The sequence below is a fragment of the Halichoerus grypus genome, chromosome 13 (assembly GCF_964656455.1).
Source record: "Halichoerus grypus chromosome 13, mHalGry1.hap1.1, whole genome shotgun sequence".
NCBI classification, from domain to species: Eukaryota; Metazoa; Chordata; class Mammalia; order Carnivora; family Phocidae; genus Halichoerus; species Halichoerus grypus.
The window spans coordinates 7,549,020-7,566,624 of record NC_135724.1 but is presented as its reverse complement, the minus strand read 5'-3'; the positions used below and the strand labels follow the sequence as shown (position 1 = coordinate 7,566,624).

The 17,605-nt window shown below is 41.4% G+C and overlaps 1 protein-coding gene across 8 annotated transcripts in view; it reads left to right on the top strand.

Annotated features, from left to right (window-relative positions):
* The window catches only part of SOCS6 (suppressor of cytokine signaling 6), a 156,728-nt gene that overhangs the window by 52,715 nt on the left and 86,408 nt on the right, over positions 1 to 17,605 (top strand). For 7 of the 8 annotated variants that reach the window (XR_013443255.1, XR_013443251.1, XR_013443250.1 and 4 more), the window contains 2 exons: positions 552 to 723; positions 1,765 to 1,895. The gene's annotated coding sequence lies outside the window, so the exon portion shown is untranslated. Of the gene's footprint in view, positions 1 to 551; positions 724 to 1,764; positions 1,896 to 11,216; positions 11,829 to 17,605 lie in introns of those variants that run through there. The other variant, XR_013443252.1, reaches the window with a different exon arrangement.

The following is a 17,605-nucleotide window of genomic DNA, read 5'->3' as shown; positions in this document are numbered from 1 at the left end:
TTCCCCACTTAAATGAAGTAAGAATGCTCTGAAGTTGGTGCCATTATTGCTCCCATAGTAAACCTGATCAGCAAGGCCAGGACAATGAGAGATTAAATCACAAAGCTAGCATGACACTGGGCAAGAGTTTGCACTCAAGCAGTATTATTTATATTCTAAAGGCCCTATAGTTTACGCAGACTATTTCAAGCCACCTCACATTATTTTGAAAAAGTCGTAGCATGCCTTATTATCAAATGAAAATAAAATGCTGACTTAGCCCCAGTTAACTCTTGAATAATAAATGTATTTCTAGAACATTTCTTCTCTCTCTGCTACTTCTAGTTACTCCATTTTTGCTTACTTTGTAGACACTATTTGAAAGTCACTCTGACTTTTAATGTTCTCATATATTCTTTTATACTGGTGCGTTCTTTATATTTTTTTCTAAGGTCCTTTTTATTCTAAATGTTTGAGAGTAAAAAATCACTAGGGTACTTTAATTACAATTATTTGAATGAGCTGGTTTGATTTGCCTTTTTAATCTGTGTTCTCTCTGTATCCTGGCCCAGCTTCTGGAAGGTGCAAGGAACGGAGTGACTCACCGCGGCATCTGCTGTGTCATCAGGAAAGAGGGTCCCTGAGGGACAGAAGCTAGACTGAGATTTGAAGTTTCTGGATTCTGACCTCTGCCGGCTCACTGGCTATCTCTACATGGGGCTACATTTTGACTGTGCTTTATAGGTAATCACCTAATTTCATGTTATTTGTAGCTTTTCCTTTCAAAAAACGGCAATAATTATCCTTTATCCCTCCACCTCCCCAGCAGGAAATGGCAAAGCTTCATTATTATTAAAAACAAAGTGAAATTGTCAATCTGTCCAGAGGTGTTTGCCATATATATACAGAAAACAGTTCTCATGATTTCCTTGGCCTTGGTGGCTGGGCCTGTAGGATAAGTAAGTACTTTCTCAATGAAGGGGGCGTTTTGAAATTCCTTCCAAAGAAGTCTGGCATTCATTCTAAATTGACCTGGAGGCTGAGGAGCCCTGGAGTTGTTCCAGCTGCTTCAAACTCTGCCAGGTAAATATTTCCATGAACTAACAAGCTGTGGTAGACTGGTTATTCATGGACTTGGCTGTTACTGATGCATTGTTCTCGAGTTACTTTTGTGTTATATTTTTAGAACCCCTATAATTTTATAGGTCCTGATGCTTAATCTGAGTCAATATGTGTCCTTTTAGATGTAGAATACTAGAGCAGAGTGGAACAATCTACCTTTTAAGAAAGGACTTCACTGTAAATTTAATAAGATGTTTAGAGGAAGGTGTTTTGAGAGTGGCTAGGGACAATATCATGTGGGTCCCATGCTCTTTCTTTCCTTCTGCTCCAACCTCTAGTATGTTTAGTTTTTATCCTTAGGTTTGATGCTTCCTGGTCACCAAATGGTTGCCATACTGACAGCAAGTCTTCACAAGGCGGTGTATGAGTGCAGAAGTAGGGGGTCTATCAAGATGGCAAGAGAAAGCTCTTCTCATATACCTGTCTCTTTTTATGCAGGAACAAAAATCTGTCCCCAGGGTCCCTCTATCTCACATCTATTTGGACAGAAGAGGGTCTCATAGCCTCTCTGAGCAGCAAGGGTGGCTGGAAAAAGGAGTATTTTGCTTTTTCAATATCTACATTGGCAGGTGGGCAAGGAGAAGGGATGAGGAGTGACCAACCAAAGTGTTTGTCCCCACTAACAAGTTCCTTTTCTTTCTCTCCCTTCTATTCTGCTCACAGAAGTCATTGCTGCCAACAGCGTACCACAATCTTGGGAATGAACTCTGACAAACTCACCATCATGACAGCCGATGCATCCCATCAAGGATGGAAGAATGGAGCTCCAAACTTTGTTACACTACTCTTGAAAGGTAATCAGCTTCTGTGCATGAGTGGATGGAACGGGGGTCTATTTACATTGCTTTGAAGTTTACCCAGTAAAGCACCGTGACTTGTGCAAGCTGAGGAATCAAGGGGAAAGCTGCATGAGTGTTGGTCTGTTTCTTACAACTGCCTTGTGAAGGCAGCATGCAGTCATTAATACTGCTGATTTTATAAATACAGGATGAACAGTTAAAGGGGAAGCAGTTCTAATTCTAGGAACTGGGTGTGAACAATTTTATTTCTATGCTCTGAATGACCAAAGGTGCCTGGACTGTAAGTTTTCTGTTCACAACACGGTTGGCATAGGTCCATTGATAGTTGGAGTTTATCATCTGAAATAGAAGGATCTCTCCTTTTAAATTATTTTTTTCATTTCCTAGAATTTATATTAAAATTTGTCTTTGTTGGGCTCTAAATAGTTGGAGAATGGCATGGGATGACCCTATAGTAAGGCAATGTGTAATACAATCAACTCTATGTACTATTTCTAGAAGAGTTTCCCATTGGCAGGAATATAGAAAACACCTACTGGCATCATTTTCATGGACATGTATCTTTGTTTTTATTGTATTCAATAAGATGTGCAATTCAGCAGTTTACCTTGGAAGAGAAGTGAGATGAAGTTTGACTGTCTTTACAGTCAGACTTTATCACCAAGATGACAGGACCCCAAACCTTGAGTGTGGTCAGGTTGTTGTAATGATGTGTGAAGGTACCAGCACATTGTTCTGAGCATGATCTCCTTGATCTGAAAACACAGGGAACAACTTGATATCGATAAAACCCAAAGAACTTTGGAAAACTTTGGTGTTTCTTGATTGATACTGTCTACTTGGGATGGATTTAGCTGAAAAGCCCTGATACTGTTGAAAGAAATAAAGGGTTTACTTTTTCTTGCAAAGAGTTTGGGGGCAGTCATTTCGGGGTACAGGGTGCTGCTCCAGGGTCAGGCTCATGTTGCCTTTCTGCTCTGCTGTCCTTCAAGCAGAACCGCTGAGCATCTAAGAATGAGGTCAGCATTCCAGGAACACAAAGAAAGACAAGGAAGGAGGGATAAATGACTATACTGGGACTTGGGACATTCCCAGAAATCTTAGGAAATGTGCATCTTGTTGCCGTGAACTGTGTCCCACAGCCGCTGTTAGCTACAAGGGAGTCTGGTGAGTAGAGTTTCTTAGCCAAACACACTGATATTGCTGGAAAAGTGGACATTCTCTTAAGGAGGATGAAATAAGGAAGTGATAATTTTCTAAGCAACGAGCAACCTATGCCACACCCATCATCATCGGCAAACCATGGCTTCTGTGATTCTACCTGTTAGACATTGCTTTCAATGTCTATTGCCATCGTAAGTGCAGGTGAATGTGATCAGATATCAAAAAAGAATTCACCATTTTCTTTTCTTTTGCAAGTAAGCAATAGTAGCCTTCTCATTCGTGTTTGCTCTGTTTTCTAATTTATGTGCACAATTTTACATATATTTCTGTTTCTTGATGAGGAAGTGAAGGTTCATTGGGGTGATGAAATGAGTTCTGCAAAGGCCAAATTCATTCGATTGTTAGAGGGGTCTAGGACTCATCTCAGGACTGCTGTGCTCCCTGCACGGTCCCAGCACCCTAGCTTCCCCTTTGGAACCAGTCCCTCAATGCTGAGTGGACCTGGAGGTGTTTTGAGCCTCGGGCTGAGGAGTAGCTTCTGAGTCATCAGTGGCGCATTTTCTGCTGTGCCCAACCCAACCGTCTATCTGGGTCTGTAGGAACACTCTTTTTTTTTAAGATTTTATTTATTTATATGACAGAGAGAGACACAGTGAGAGAGGGAACACAAGCAGGGGGTAGTGGGAGAGGGAGAAGCAGGCTTCCTGTGGAGCAGGGAGCCCGATGTAGGACTCGATCCCAGGACCCTGGGACCATGACCCGAGCCGAAGGCAAACGTTTAACGACTGAGCCACCCAGGAGCCCCTGTAGGAACACTTTTATGGTGTCAGAGACAGCAGCTCAGCAATGTACTTAACAGAGCCAGAGAAATGCTGTAGCCCAGGCTGACCACATTACAAATCCCAGGCGCCCAAAGTGTAACATGCATTCCATGCTGATGGACCCAGTACCGAGTCAGACTTTTCCAACCATAATACAAATTGGAACATTTTTTTCCTCCTTTTTCCCTCCTTATTCTTTCCTTCCACCCTCTCCCGACCCTATTTAAGTTTTGTCTTAGAAATCTTATTTGAATTTTCAAGTTAGCAAGACTTAAAGGAGTCCCCTTTCCTAACTTCCCATCTGGAGGATCCCTGGAGGACCTTATCTGGGTTCTGCACGTAGACATCCAGAGATGAGGCACTCACGATCCCACACATCAGCCAGTTCTGAATAACATGTCAGAAAGCTGTTGGCTTGTATTAGGCTGACCTTTCCTATTAGATTTTGTAATCTCATACCAGTAGTGAAACTCCAACATCCCCTTTGACAAATGACAGAAAGGGCTATTGCATTACATGGCTAGGGCTACCCTTTTGTAGAAGCTTTGTTGATTCAGAATTGACTGATAGTTCATGAGTCTCTTTGAGGAAATTGGAGGGAAAGTATATATGAAGAGCAGCAGCAATTCTGGGTAATAGCTGAGAAATGTGATGGCTGTGAAGGAGAAAGAAACAGAACAGTGTTGTCATTCTGTCACCTTTGCAAGTAAAATGTTGAGGGGTGCCTGCGTGGCTCAGTCAGTTAAGTGTCCGGCTCTTGGTTTTGGCTCAGGTCATGATCTTGGGGTCCTGAGATCGAGCCATGCATCAGCTTCAATGTGGAGTCTGCTTGTCCCTCTCCCTCTGTTTCTCTCTCTCTCTCTCTCTCTCTCTCTCTAATAAATAAAATCTTTAAAAAAAAGCAAAATGTTAAGGTTATGTCCTTGCAAGAATCCTGGATCTTCTCCATTTTCCACAAGACTATAAAACAGGTTTATCTTCTTCCTCCCTGTGTCCCTCCCTCCATGTCTCTTTCTCTCTCTCTCCCTCTTCTCCTCCCTTTCTTTCCTTCTTTCTAAGGCTATAACTATGAGTGTTTTATGGAGAGGTTAATCCATCTGATTTGGCATGACAAGAGAAGGCATCATGTATGAGGTGAGGCTTGAATTACTCTTGCAGGATGAGTATTTCAGTGTTTGGTCAGATGGGAGGGGAAAGATTGAATAAAGGCAGATGGACAATTGCAATAATTTTCTATTGAGTCTGCTGGAGTGACTCAGTCATGATTATTCAGGCTACTATTTCATAAATATGCAGCCCACAGACAACCATTACTGTTCACACTTCCTTGTCCTTTACTATGGGGAGGGCAAAGCATTTACTAACACACTGATGCAGAGTTAAAGTTGAATACTCAGTGATTCTCAGCATTTTCCCCCAGAGACAGACATTACAGATGACCTTCCCAAGCAAGATGCTCTGAAGGAGGTACCTTGCCCGTTCTGGTCAAGCTACTGGTATCCTCTTCTCTCTTAAAAACAATACAGAGAAGAGGGGAATTATGAGGGAAAACAAATATAGGTATGATATTTGTTATTTAAGAATTGTCACAACTGATTTTAACTAACCATGTAGATGATGGTAGTTGAGGATTATCAGAAAGTTGAAGGCCACGATAGAGTTCATCCAAGTGTGTTTATCCAGAGTTGACTACGGTAAGGGAGTTCGCCACTGCTGCGTTCCTTCTGCTAGAGACTCACAAGGATTTAAAAGGACAGTGGGTTTTACAGAGAAAAAGGAGGAAGTCTCAAGACAGTCTTTGATTGGTCAATGTTCTATTTGGGAGGGACTTTCACTTAGGGTGGGGTTTTTGGAAGTGATATGGAGGTGGGGGGAATGGGTAGTGGGCAGGGTGCTTCCTGATTGACTTTCAGATTCATTTGGCCGTCTTTGATTGGTTCCATCCCCAGGCACATAACTGGGTCCTTTCCAGGCTAGGTAGCCTCATAGGGGTTTTCCAGTTTCGACTGAAAGAGTATCTGGTTCTCTACTTTGGGTTCCGAGTCTAGTAGAAGCCAGTTCTGCAGAATTGTTGCGTTAAACTGGAAGGTCCTCTTTCAGCATACACCAGTGCCCGGGACATAGTAAGGAGTCAGTAATATTGTAGAACGCATAACAAATATTTTTAAAACTTTCAAATATAAAAAAAGGATTGTACAGTGAACATCTATATTCACGACCTTGGTTGTATCATTAAAATATTACTATATTTGCTTTATCAAATATCTGTCCATGTCTTCACTTGACAAGAGGGATTTTCATATGACACATTTAATTAAGCTAATAACAGTTTGTAGTCTTACTGATTTCATGAGGAGAGATCTAGTCCAAGAGAATAATGAGTGATAGTTCCAGAAATGTCTTAACTGCCCTTATATACCACTATTGTTTGCCAAATATGGGTGGGGCTCAGGTCCCATATGAGGCTGTTAATGTTCAAGGACTTTAGTCAGTTAAGGTGTGGATAGGCTAATGGTTCATTCGTGGATAGTATTATTGAGCCAGGATTTGCCTTCAACTTTATAAAAATATATTAAACTGGTAGGGAGAAATGCCAGTTTAAAAAAAACAACTATATTAGGGACTTTAAGCTTAATGGAGCTACTACAATCAGTATTTGTCATACGATTTTTTTTAAAGATTCATGGAAGTCAGCTTAATTCATAAATAAAAGTTAATTCTGTAGGTTAAATGAGGCAGGTAAAAGTTGAGTATGCCTGCTACATCAAAGTCTATTAGGAGTCTAGTCATCAAAGTATATTTGTTTTTTCTCTGTTCTGCTTCCCCCCCCCTTGAGAGTTAATCTACTTATGCATTATGACTCTTGAGTGCTAGATATTTTTGTACTATGGGAAGTGCAGTATCTGGCCTCTGACCACGGGGTCAGTGGGTATGAGTTGTGGACAACACTGGGAACCAGTGCATGGCCTTTCAGTAGAGAGGCAGATGCCTTGAGTTTGGGTCTGGCCTCTGTCCTTCAGAGTTGGGGCTTTGGTTTCAGAATCATAAAAGGAATTTATTCCACAGTGGTATTTACTTTATAAGGTTGTGATAAAGACTGAATGAGATACTGCATGTAAAATGCCTGACTCATAGTGACAATCAGTAAATCAGTAAATACTAGTTGTCATCTGTTAAAATGTGGCAAAAGTAATTGTACTTAGGAGGAAAGTTATGCGTGTGGTGGTATCATAGAATCCTTGTTTTGAGCCGGAAGTGACCTCAAAAATCCTCTACCCCAACTCCTCATTTTACAAATAAGAGACCTGAAATCCGGAGACATTAAATAATTTCCCCCAAATAATAGTTGAAGTTATCCTGGAATAGGATGAAAACCAGGTTCTTAAATTTCCTTAGGAAGGCTCTACCTGCCGTCCCAGGTGATCCTGGTTTGAGGATACTTCAGGGGGCCCACTGCAGTGACAAGGCAGAATCCTGGGAGACACTCACACTTGAATCCACCTCTTATTATGTGGCCTGGGTGAATTAGACCTTGGTTTTCTCTTTGTAAGTGGCTTTTGTCAGATGGGGCTGCTCTGAGGTTAAATGAGGTGATAGGAATGAAACACGTCGCAGGATGCTTTGACATATAAAAAAATTCCCCATGATGGTAGCTGGAGGACCGGGAAAAGGCGGTGGGGGATGAAAAGGAGGAGGGGTTGTGAAGGAAGACACACAGTCCCTGATTCTCATAATAGATCATGAAAAACTTGCATCCTGCGGTCTGCGGCACCACTTTCAGATGGAGGTGGAGGAAAGGAAGGAGCAGAGTAGAACGGAAGGTGAAAAGAAGAGTAGAGAGAAAAGATGCCGACAGGAAACACATGGCCAGCATCCAGCACTCCTGTCACCTTGGGGGGTTTTGACTTTGGTTAAGGATTGAAGATCCCAGACAGGACGCAGCTTGATTCTGCTGTGGGATCTGCACAAGCGACCCTCCACTTCATCCCTGTGCCTGTCGTGTTTTCGTCATTCCTACCTGAGCTCAATTTTGGGATTACTTAGATGCAAAATCCTGGTCTCAGAAGGAGCACTATTACAAAGGATTTTTGAGCCAGAACGTACCTCGGAGGTCCTCGGTTTCCATGTTCTCATTGTACAGCTGATGAAAGGTCCTGTAAGAACACATGATACCATGCTTCAGGGGAATCCCAGGGTAAATTGGCTCTGGTCAGGCAAGACGTGGACCCAGCCACCACATGTGTCAGTGATTCTGTGGGAGAATGCATTTACGGTTCCAGGCAACAAGAGTGCAAGAAAGTATCTGGCAAATAATTTAGTATTATGAGTTGGATTTGCTTATAATATGCTGCCTTTCTACTATACTTTACATTTTTTTTCCACCAGAAGACAACATTGCCCAATTGTGATAGGCCTCAGAGAACTCATTAGTCAAGCAGATTCTAAGTTTTTTGGGGCAGGGAATATGTTTTCTAATTGCTTTGCAACCTTTGCTATGTTAGCTGTGTAAACTGTAGGCCCTGAATAAGCTACCTGTTCAAAGAGAATGAAATAACCTTTTTTTTTTTTTTTTTTAATTCAAGTGAAACTATGATAATAGACAGGCAAAGCAGACAGACCCCTAGAGTCCCTGGGACAGTGAAGTGTGAGGGTCCAGAGCATAGGGCAGCGAGAGGGATGTCTGTGATGATGGAAAGGTTCTGTCTGCACTGTCTGGTGGAAGCCCTGGGCCACGTGTGGCTATTGATAGCACTTAAATTGTGGCTAGGACAATTGAAGAACTGAATTTGTAATTTTATTTGGTTTTAAGTGAGTTCATTTAAATTTTAAATATGGCTACAGGTGATTGGTGGCTACCATCATGGGTCGTGACGAACGTGGAGGGTAAGAGGGTAATGGTGGACACTGAGGCATGTGGCCAGGGTTTGCATCCCAAACTTGTCCTTTGCAATCTCCCAACTGCTCGGTTCCATGGGGTCCGCATCTGGAAGGGCTGTTGTAAAGACCGTGAGTCAATATACGGGGTCAATATGTGGGAAGTCTACTGAGTCAATATATGGAATGCGTCGAGACATGGCAATGAATCATTCCAGTGGCTGGAAAAAAAATCTGTGTGTGGGCTCTTATCATTATTACTTTTATAAGGAGGCTGTGAGATCTGTTTTAACTGACTAGATCATTAAATAATTGCTTGGCCTGATTTTTGCCCTCTTTGGACTTTCCAGGCCCTTATCATTCTACTAGTTAGTGAGTACAATCTGTGGCTCCAAGAACTGACGTTCCTGTGAGCTGACAGTGTTAACCTCTATAAGCAATTGGTAGGTCTTTGGTCTAGCTGTGCATTTAGCTTTGTGGGATCTGTGGCCCTTCTATCCTTAGTTTCTGCATCTGATCTATGAGGAAAGTTCTGCCTCATTTCTCAGATGTACACATCTTAGAGCCACATGGGGGATATTAAATAATGTTTAAATAGATGATTGCATTTCAAGTGTTTGGAACACGTTTCCTCTGAACTATCATAATCATAACATAGCAACAGTATTTATTGGGTGGTGTTTCCAGGCACCGGACCAAGTGGTTTATAGGCATTAATTCAGTTGATGTTCAGTGCAACCCTGTTACGAGGGAGGGTATTGTCACTGCTCTTTGAAGGGGACAGGATGGAGGGTTCAGGCTCTGGGTCACTTAGCCAGTGAGCCCCAGAGGCAGGCTTTGTTCTCTGCAGCTTGTGTTCTGAAGGTCGTGAAATAGCATGACAATAGACTCGTTAATTCTTAGTGTGTTTGCCCATATGCTGGAAAAAACTCAATAATTGAGAAATCAGTTTTACACTTGGAAAATCTTAGAAACAGGAAGCAAGATGGCTGTTGTAAAATGAAGAGAGAAGATTTTGGTCATTTATGCCCCTTTTGATGGGGAGACTTCAGTCATTTGGAATTTGCTCTGGACAGTTTTTCTTGAACTCTAGGGTTTCTTATGTTCTCACCAAGACAGAGAATCTCTCCTATGAAAATGTAGTCCTCCTTACCCTGGTTAACAAGTAAAGAATTATCTCGCTACTTGACAGCATCCAGTCGTTTTTTTAAGCTACAAATCTCTAAATGTAAAAAGGACGGGAATATCTGTGGATGAATATTTTGAGGTAAAACTGGCATATTTTTTAGTTGTCTCCTGCCTAGAAAACTGTCTCCAGGAGATTTGGGGCTTCCCACACACCCCAGGCCAGTCTTCCTTCCTACACTGCTGTCGGGTCATCCTATTGTCTTAGTCTTTCTGATTCATTCAGTGATTGAGTTCCGAGTACAATGCACTGTTCCCTCTCCAACAACAATCTCTTCAGCATTTCTTCATTCTTTCTGATGGAAGAGCCACATTGGTGAGATTGATTGGCTTCAAACAACAAGTGCTTACCATTGTTTTTTAAAATATACATATAATTGTCAAGCTCTACTCTTGCACCTAAAAGCTCCTGCTACAGAGTCTAAAGTCTCTTACGTGAGATCTTTCAGAAAACCACACCTGCACTTTGTCACATAAATTTAAAGAACAACACAGCAAAAGGAGGAATTTTCAACCCACCCCCCAACCACCAAATAATCAGCACTTAGAGCCTAGAAGTCCTCCTAATTGGAATCAATACCCCTTTGTTCTTGTATCTCTCTCCCTTTCTCTTCTAGTTGTGTTTTGAATGAGTGGCTCTCTTTTTCCCCACAAAGAAAGTACCTCAGCTTTGCTTCTTAGCTCTGGGCCTTTCTGCTTTATTCTTTGACACCATCCTGCTGGATTCAGCGATTCATTTTGTTTTGGTGCAAGACCTAACTCAGCCCAATAAAGACCAAGAGTTATCACTTCCTGGACTTGGAGTAAGTTACCAGGGACTTAAATAAGGAAGCTTGTAGCTTTAGAAACTACTGGACACCGTCTTAAGAGCAAGAAGGAATTTGTTAGGGGTTAAAGTTGTTAAAGAAGAGCAGAATTGAGATAAAGAAAGAAATTGGGTCCTTGATGATGCAGCCTTAGCTGAAGCCTAAATCTGGACTTTTTAAGTCAAATGGGCCCATAATTCCTTTATTATTTAGGTGAGTTTGAGTTGCATTTTCCTTAATCAATAATGGGAAGCATCTTAACTGATGCAGAGGGTATAATCTACAGGCTAGGGAGCATAATAGCTCCTGGGCTTAGAAAGGTGAATAAGACACATTTGCCCTCAAAATATAGGAGTTTATAATTTAAGAATCTTCTTTTCCGCATTTAATGTGTTTCTTCTTGCCAGGCAATGGGCAGGATTATTATTATTATTTTAAAAATATTTTATTTATTTATTTGACAGAGAGAAAGAGAGAGAGAGGAGAAGCAGGGGAGCAGCAGAGGGAGAGGGAGAAGCAGACTTCCCGCTGAGCAAGGAGCCCGATGCGGGGCTCGATCCCAGGACCCTGGGATCATGGCCTGAGCCGAAGGCAGACGCTTAACCAACTGAGCCACTCAGGCGCCCGGGCAAGATTATTTTTTATGATGTCATTAAAAATTTTTAATATGTATTTTGAATTGAGATATAGTTCATATGTTATAAAACACCCTTTTAAGGTGAACAATTCAGTAGTTTTAGTATATTCACCAGGTTGTGCAACCAGCACTAACTTCAGAACCTTTTCATCCCTTCTCCACACCCCCCACCCCCGCCAAAAACAACCCATATCCATGAGCAGTCACTCCCCATTCCACCTTCCCTCCCCAACCCCTGGCAACCACTAATCAACTTTCTCTCTGTAGGGATTTGCCTGTTCTGGACACTCCATATTGTGAAATCATACAATATGTTGCGGTTTGTGACTTCCTACTTCTACTTAGCATAGCATTTTCAAGGTTCATCCGTGTATTGCCTCTGTAAGTCCTTCATTCCTTTTTATGGCTGAATAAAATTCCATTGCCTGGATATACAATACTTTTTCTACTGATTCATCAGTTGGTGGACATTTGGGTTATTTCCACTCTTTGTCTATTATGAATACTGCTGCTGTGAACATTCATGTACAGATTTTTGTGTGGATACATGTTTTCATTTCTCTTAGGTTTATGTCTATGAGTGGAACTGTTGGGTCATATGGTAACTTTATTTTAACTTTTAACTTTTAACTTTAACTTTAACTTAAAAGTTTAACTTTTTGAGTAACTACTAGGCTGTTTTCCCTGGTGGTTACACTGAACAAGAAAATAAGACTCCTGTTCTCATGGAGTTTATAGGTTCTAATGTCATAATAGATTGAAGCTTTGAAAAAAACTAGACTAGAGAGAAATCTTACAGCATCTTGTACATGGTAGCCTTTAATACAACAAAACTTCCTCTGAAATCCTTACTTTAAAACAGAAATTTGGTCCCCCTAGCTGCCCCTTCGTAACTAGTGATGTGTGGTGTGTTTTTTCCATTGTGACACTAAAAGCCTTTAAATTGGGTGTTTCTAGTCCATCACAACTAAGAAGTTAGACATTTATAAATCCTGCTAAGCATCTGATTGAGGATTTATTATTATAGTGGGACACCAAGGAACTGTTAGGTCTATAAAAAGCTTTGAAATTCTTTAAAAATGTTCAGAGAATCAAAAACAAAAGATATTAGCAGCATTATTTGGGTTATGGGAATGAGAAAATATAATTAGCCATAAGTGGAAATAAAATCCATGAGATGACAATTACTGCTCAAGAAGAATACAAAACAAGAAGGTGTAGAAAGCATACTTAGTACAAAGTGCATTTGCTTTTTAAAAATTATTTTACTGCAATCGCTAAAGTATGTTAGCTTATCTGTGGTGCTGTATGAACAGTCATAATGGCAACTGAATGCACAACAAACAAAATGCAGCTGACCTTTATCTTCACTGCCTCATTTCATGCTGGCTGGGACTTTCCCAAAAGGTATTTGAAATCACCTTACGATAATTAATTTGTGACAGTTAGAAAAAGACTGGAGGACAGTGCCAAGGAAAATTCTGCATATCGTGGTGGTGGAGGGGATCATAGAATTTAAGGATAGAAGAGACATTGAAGTTTTTCCGGTGTGCCATCCCTCCCTCCAACCCCCCCACCTCCCTCCCACCTCCGAGCCTCCCCCTGCCCCCCCCCCGCCCCTGCCCAGTTGCTGGAATGACAAACCTGCTGTTGAAAGGTTATCAGTCTCTAGTTAAACATTCCTGTTCTAGAAGCATGAAGATATTAATTGCAACCCTATCTACAATAGTAAAACATTGGAGGAACCAAAATATCTCACACAGCAATAAGTCCCTATGATACAAGTGGAAATTATATCTGTGGACACTTGGGGAAATGTTTTGTTATGATTTTAAATAGAAAAGCAGAATATAAACTTGTATATATTTTATGCTTAAAACTAACTGTGGACAGGAAGATGGAAGATATGCAAAATAGAAACAACCTTTATGCTTGGGTTATGAGGGTAATTTTTCTTTTCTTTTAAACATTTATAAATTTTCTATAATTTTGCTTTTTCAGTGTTCTTAAACCAATAAAAGGATGGTTTTACTTTTTTTTTCTGCTTAAAAACAGATAAAGTAAAAAGGGGGCTAACGTTTTGTTGTGGAGATAGAAATTTGCAATAGCATTCTCCGGGAGTCAGAGGCAATGATCCAAAAATGTATGTATAGAGTTTTAAGTTCATAAGTTCAAATATTCCATACCTTCTATCCTTTTTAAAACCATCGTAGCCATTTGTTGAATTTATGTTTGTAATTTAATATGAGCCAGGGGATCATTAAAAAGGAACAGTTTTAAGAGAAACCACAGCAAAAGAGAAAAATGTTAGCCAATTCTTAGGACAAACCTAATTACATTTTCACTTATATCCCAAGGAAAAAAAAATCTTCTGTCTCACACTGCACCATATAGCTTATTGGCAGACAGAGATTCCCTTTGGCTTATTTTAATATATCTTTATTACTTGGATTTTTGCAGTTTAGTGTTGGATGCAGGGACACATAATCTTTCATCGTTGTGCCTTCTATTGTCTGGAAACCCATAAAACCAGAGGGTTGACAGGTTCAGCATTTTGTTCTTATTATCTGCCCAAGCCATTTAATAGTGTGATTGGTGCTGGTGCATTACAGCAGTTCATAAAGGATAATGTCTTTTATCTTAGATGCAGATTTTCAAAGAGAGAAGAGTCTAAATTTTTTGGATAAAAAAGGTCAACCACAGCAAACTCAATGAAATAACCTGAGGAACAATATTGCTGTCAGTGTGGAATGACTCGATTAGATATCTTTAATTTCAACTTCTTTGATAATTTATGAAAACTAACACTAAAGTTTTTAAAACTAGATGGAAATTATCCATTAGTGTAGTAAGCAAAACTCACATATTCTATCGGTATTTAGAGAACAAAAGATATACCCTAATTTAGAGGGGGAATATTGTTTTCCTCTTTTAATATATCGGAAGTTCATATGATCTGATCTGCTATTTCTTTTTTTTCTTAAGATTTTATTGATTTATTTGACAGAGAGAGACACAGCGAGAGAGGGAACACAAGCAGGGGGAGTAGGAGAGGGAGGAGCAGGCTTCCCGTGGAGCAGGGAGCCCGATGCGGGGCTCGATCCCAGGACCCTGGGATCATGACCTGAGCCGAAGGCAGACGCCTAAGGACTGAGCCACCCAAGCGCCCCTGATCTGCTATTTCTTAAATAGTAAATACAGTCTATTTAGATGCTGAATCAAATAAAAGGCAAGTATTTTTTAGTTTTACTCAAAATGGGCTGTAAACCTCAGGATCTAGGAGGAGAGTTGTATCAGACAGACTATATAATTTCTTACTTTTTCCCCTTGGAATAATTTAGCACAATAATTATTAAAGCCCTCTTGGCTCTGTGATAATGAGATGAAAGAAAAATGCTCCTAACTTTTATGGTAAGATAAGGTAAACTTTTAATAAATGATTTTTGTTGTTGTTGTTGTTAAACTTTGCCTTCATCTTACTGCAAGTTGTCACTCTAGTAGGTATTCCTGGTTTCTTTTTGTTTGGGTTACCTTGGAAGGTGACCAGCTTTTTGAAATGGTGGCTCTTCAGGATTTGGCCGAGATCAGCAGTGACTGACAGGTTCCTCCATCTGTTGTCGGCTGGTGCCTATGTCTGCCTGACAAGTCTGAAGTCACAACTGAATCCCCCGCAGGGTGATTGGGACAGCACTGGGAATGGAAAAGCAAAGAGTGAAATGTTTTGAAATAATTTGAGAGTTTGCCAGTATGTGTTTAATGAAAACATTTTAATCAAGACTTTTTAATTAAAAAGCAGCAATCAAGTAGCCTTAACAATATGAATCTGTTCTTTAAAGAGAAAATGAATTAGGAATTTAGGACAATGCAAGGGAAACCACCCATCAGACTACCCAGATATCTGAGCAAAAAGGTGGGTGCATGTGAGTTGTGCCAAGTGACCCTGTTTTCCTAGATGATGATTAACCACAACAGTGTCCTTCCGGCCCGAATCTCTGCCGAGACTGTGGGCATTTGTACCGAAGCTGCAGCATTGCTAGATCAAGGAACAGAACACCCCAGCTAAACAGACATGGGCTCTCGTTGATACGTGACCATTCGTGTATTTGAGGGAAACCCACTTTGGCTGCTAAGGTCTGGAAGCTGTCATTTAGGTTTCATCGAAAAAAGGAAACTCGTTCCTTCTTTCTTACCTTCTCATCTCAAATGCTTTAGTATTTTATCCATGCCCTCCCTGCCTCCTTCTCTTCCCCCTCACCGCCACACACACACACACACACATACACACACACCTGCTTCTTTTGATTTGTTTCTTTATTTTGCAGCTTGTAGGCTTTCTGTTTGGGATGTTTCCTATAATGACACTGCTGGATGCTGCTGAGACCCCTTTCTTCCTGTAAAGCCTCTCTGTTGCTTCAGGTCTTATCCTGTTAAATATCATGCAGATGAGGCAGACGGGAACAAGGTCCTCATGGCAGAAGAGTTTTTAAAAAGTTCCTGCTGCAAATGTCCTCCCCGTCCCATGCAGTTCTCAACGGCTGTCCAGATTGCAGGGGTGCAGGGATGATGTGTATGAAGTTCATGGGCCTCAGGGTGTCAGGCTCTGCTGTCACTTTTTGCTTGTCTTCTGCTACCCACCCTCCCTGGTTCTCTCGCCCTTCAAGTGTGTTTGGGGAGCACGTCTTGCACACAGTCTGTTTGATAAAAACATGGGGCTTACAGTGGCTGTAGCTTCCCCACCCCAGGCACTAAGTTTGGTAGTAGAAAATGTGTATCAAATAACTTAGAATCTGGAAGGTGACCTAATGAAAGACTTCTCTGAGTGAGCACGGTCTTAAATACAACTGGAGGAAACCAGGGATACCATTAATGGTAAGGAAGCAACAGGCCCAGGCAGCTTGGGGGTGAACAATTTCCGTGTGTGTGGAAGAGTCTGGGGGCCACTGTTACAAAGCACCACACACTGGGGGGGCTTCAGGCAGCTGAGACCTATTCTCTTACCATTCTGGAGGCTACAAGTCCAAGATCAAAGTGGTTCAGCAGGATTGGTTCTCTCCGGAGTCTCTGAGAGTCTGTTCCATGCCTCTCTCGAGCTTCTGCTGGTAGCCAGCAGTCCTTGGCTTGTGGACACATCCTTCCGATTTCTGCTCCCGTCCTCCCATGGAGCTCTCTTCTCTGTATGTCTGTGTACAAATTTCCTGCTTCTTGTAAAGACCCCAGTTACTGGATGAGGGTCCTCTAGACTCCAGTAAGACATCATCTGAATTTGATTATATCTGTAATGACCCTATTTCCAAATAAGGTCACGTTCACTGCAGTTAGGACTTGAACGTAGCTTTCTGGGGGACACAGTTCCACCTAGGACATGGCAATCTCCACCCCTGTCTGTATTTGCAGCTGCACTTTCTCCTTCTCCGTCCTCAGCATCTGTGCTCTTTGGCACTGTGGACATTTTGCACAGACAACTCTTGGTTGTGGGACTGTCCTGGGCTTTGCAGGTGCCTAGCAGCCTCCCTGGCCTCCCTGGCCTCTACTACAGCCTGTAGCCGTCCCCCACCTAGCTGTGATGACCACAGATGTCTCAAACATCGCCAAATGTCCCAGAGGGGACAAAATCGCCTGTGGGTCGAGAACCATCGCGTCACAGTGATTGTGGTGTTACCAAATTCCCACGTACATTTTAAGACTTATTCTCGGGGTGCCTGGGTGGCTCAGTTGTTAAGTATCTGCCTTCGACTCAGGTCATGATCCCAGGGTCCTGGGATCGAGTCCCACATCGGGCTCCCTGGTCAGCGGGAAGCCTGCTTCTCCCGCTCCCACTCCCCCTGCTTGTGTTCCCCCTCTCGCTGTGTCTCTCTCTGTCAAATAAAGAAATAAAATCTTAAAAAAAAAAGACTTATTCTCATATGTATTTACTACTGTGTTATTTAGTACCAGAAGATTCATGATTATATTACCTTTTTTCTATCATTGCCAAATAACTCTCTGACTTTTTTTTCATATTATCTTTTATTAATATTACTATTCTTGCGTCTTTTGTTTGTAATTCCCTGGTAAATGACTACCCATCCTTTCAAGTTATTTATGTCATTCCTATTGCAACATTTCTACAACTACCACCACACACCTTAGCAACCCACTCATCTAGTCAACCTGAGTCTGTTCTGATCGCACTTCTCTCCAAAGCAAAGGGGGTGTTGTGCTGTCAATAGAGAGAGA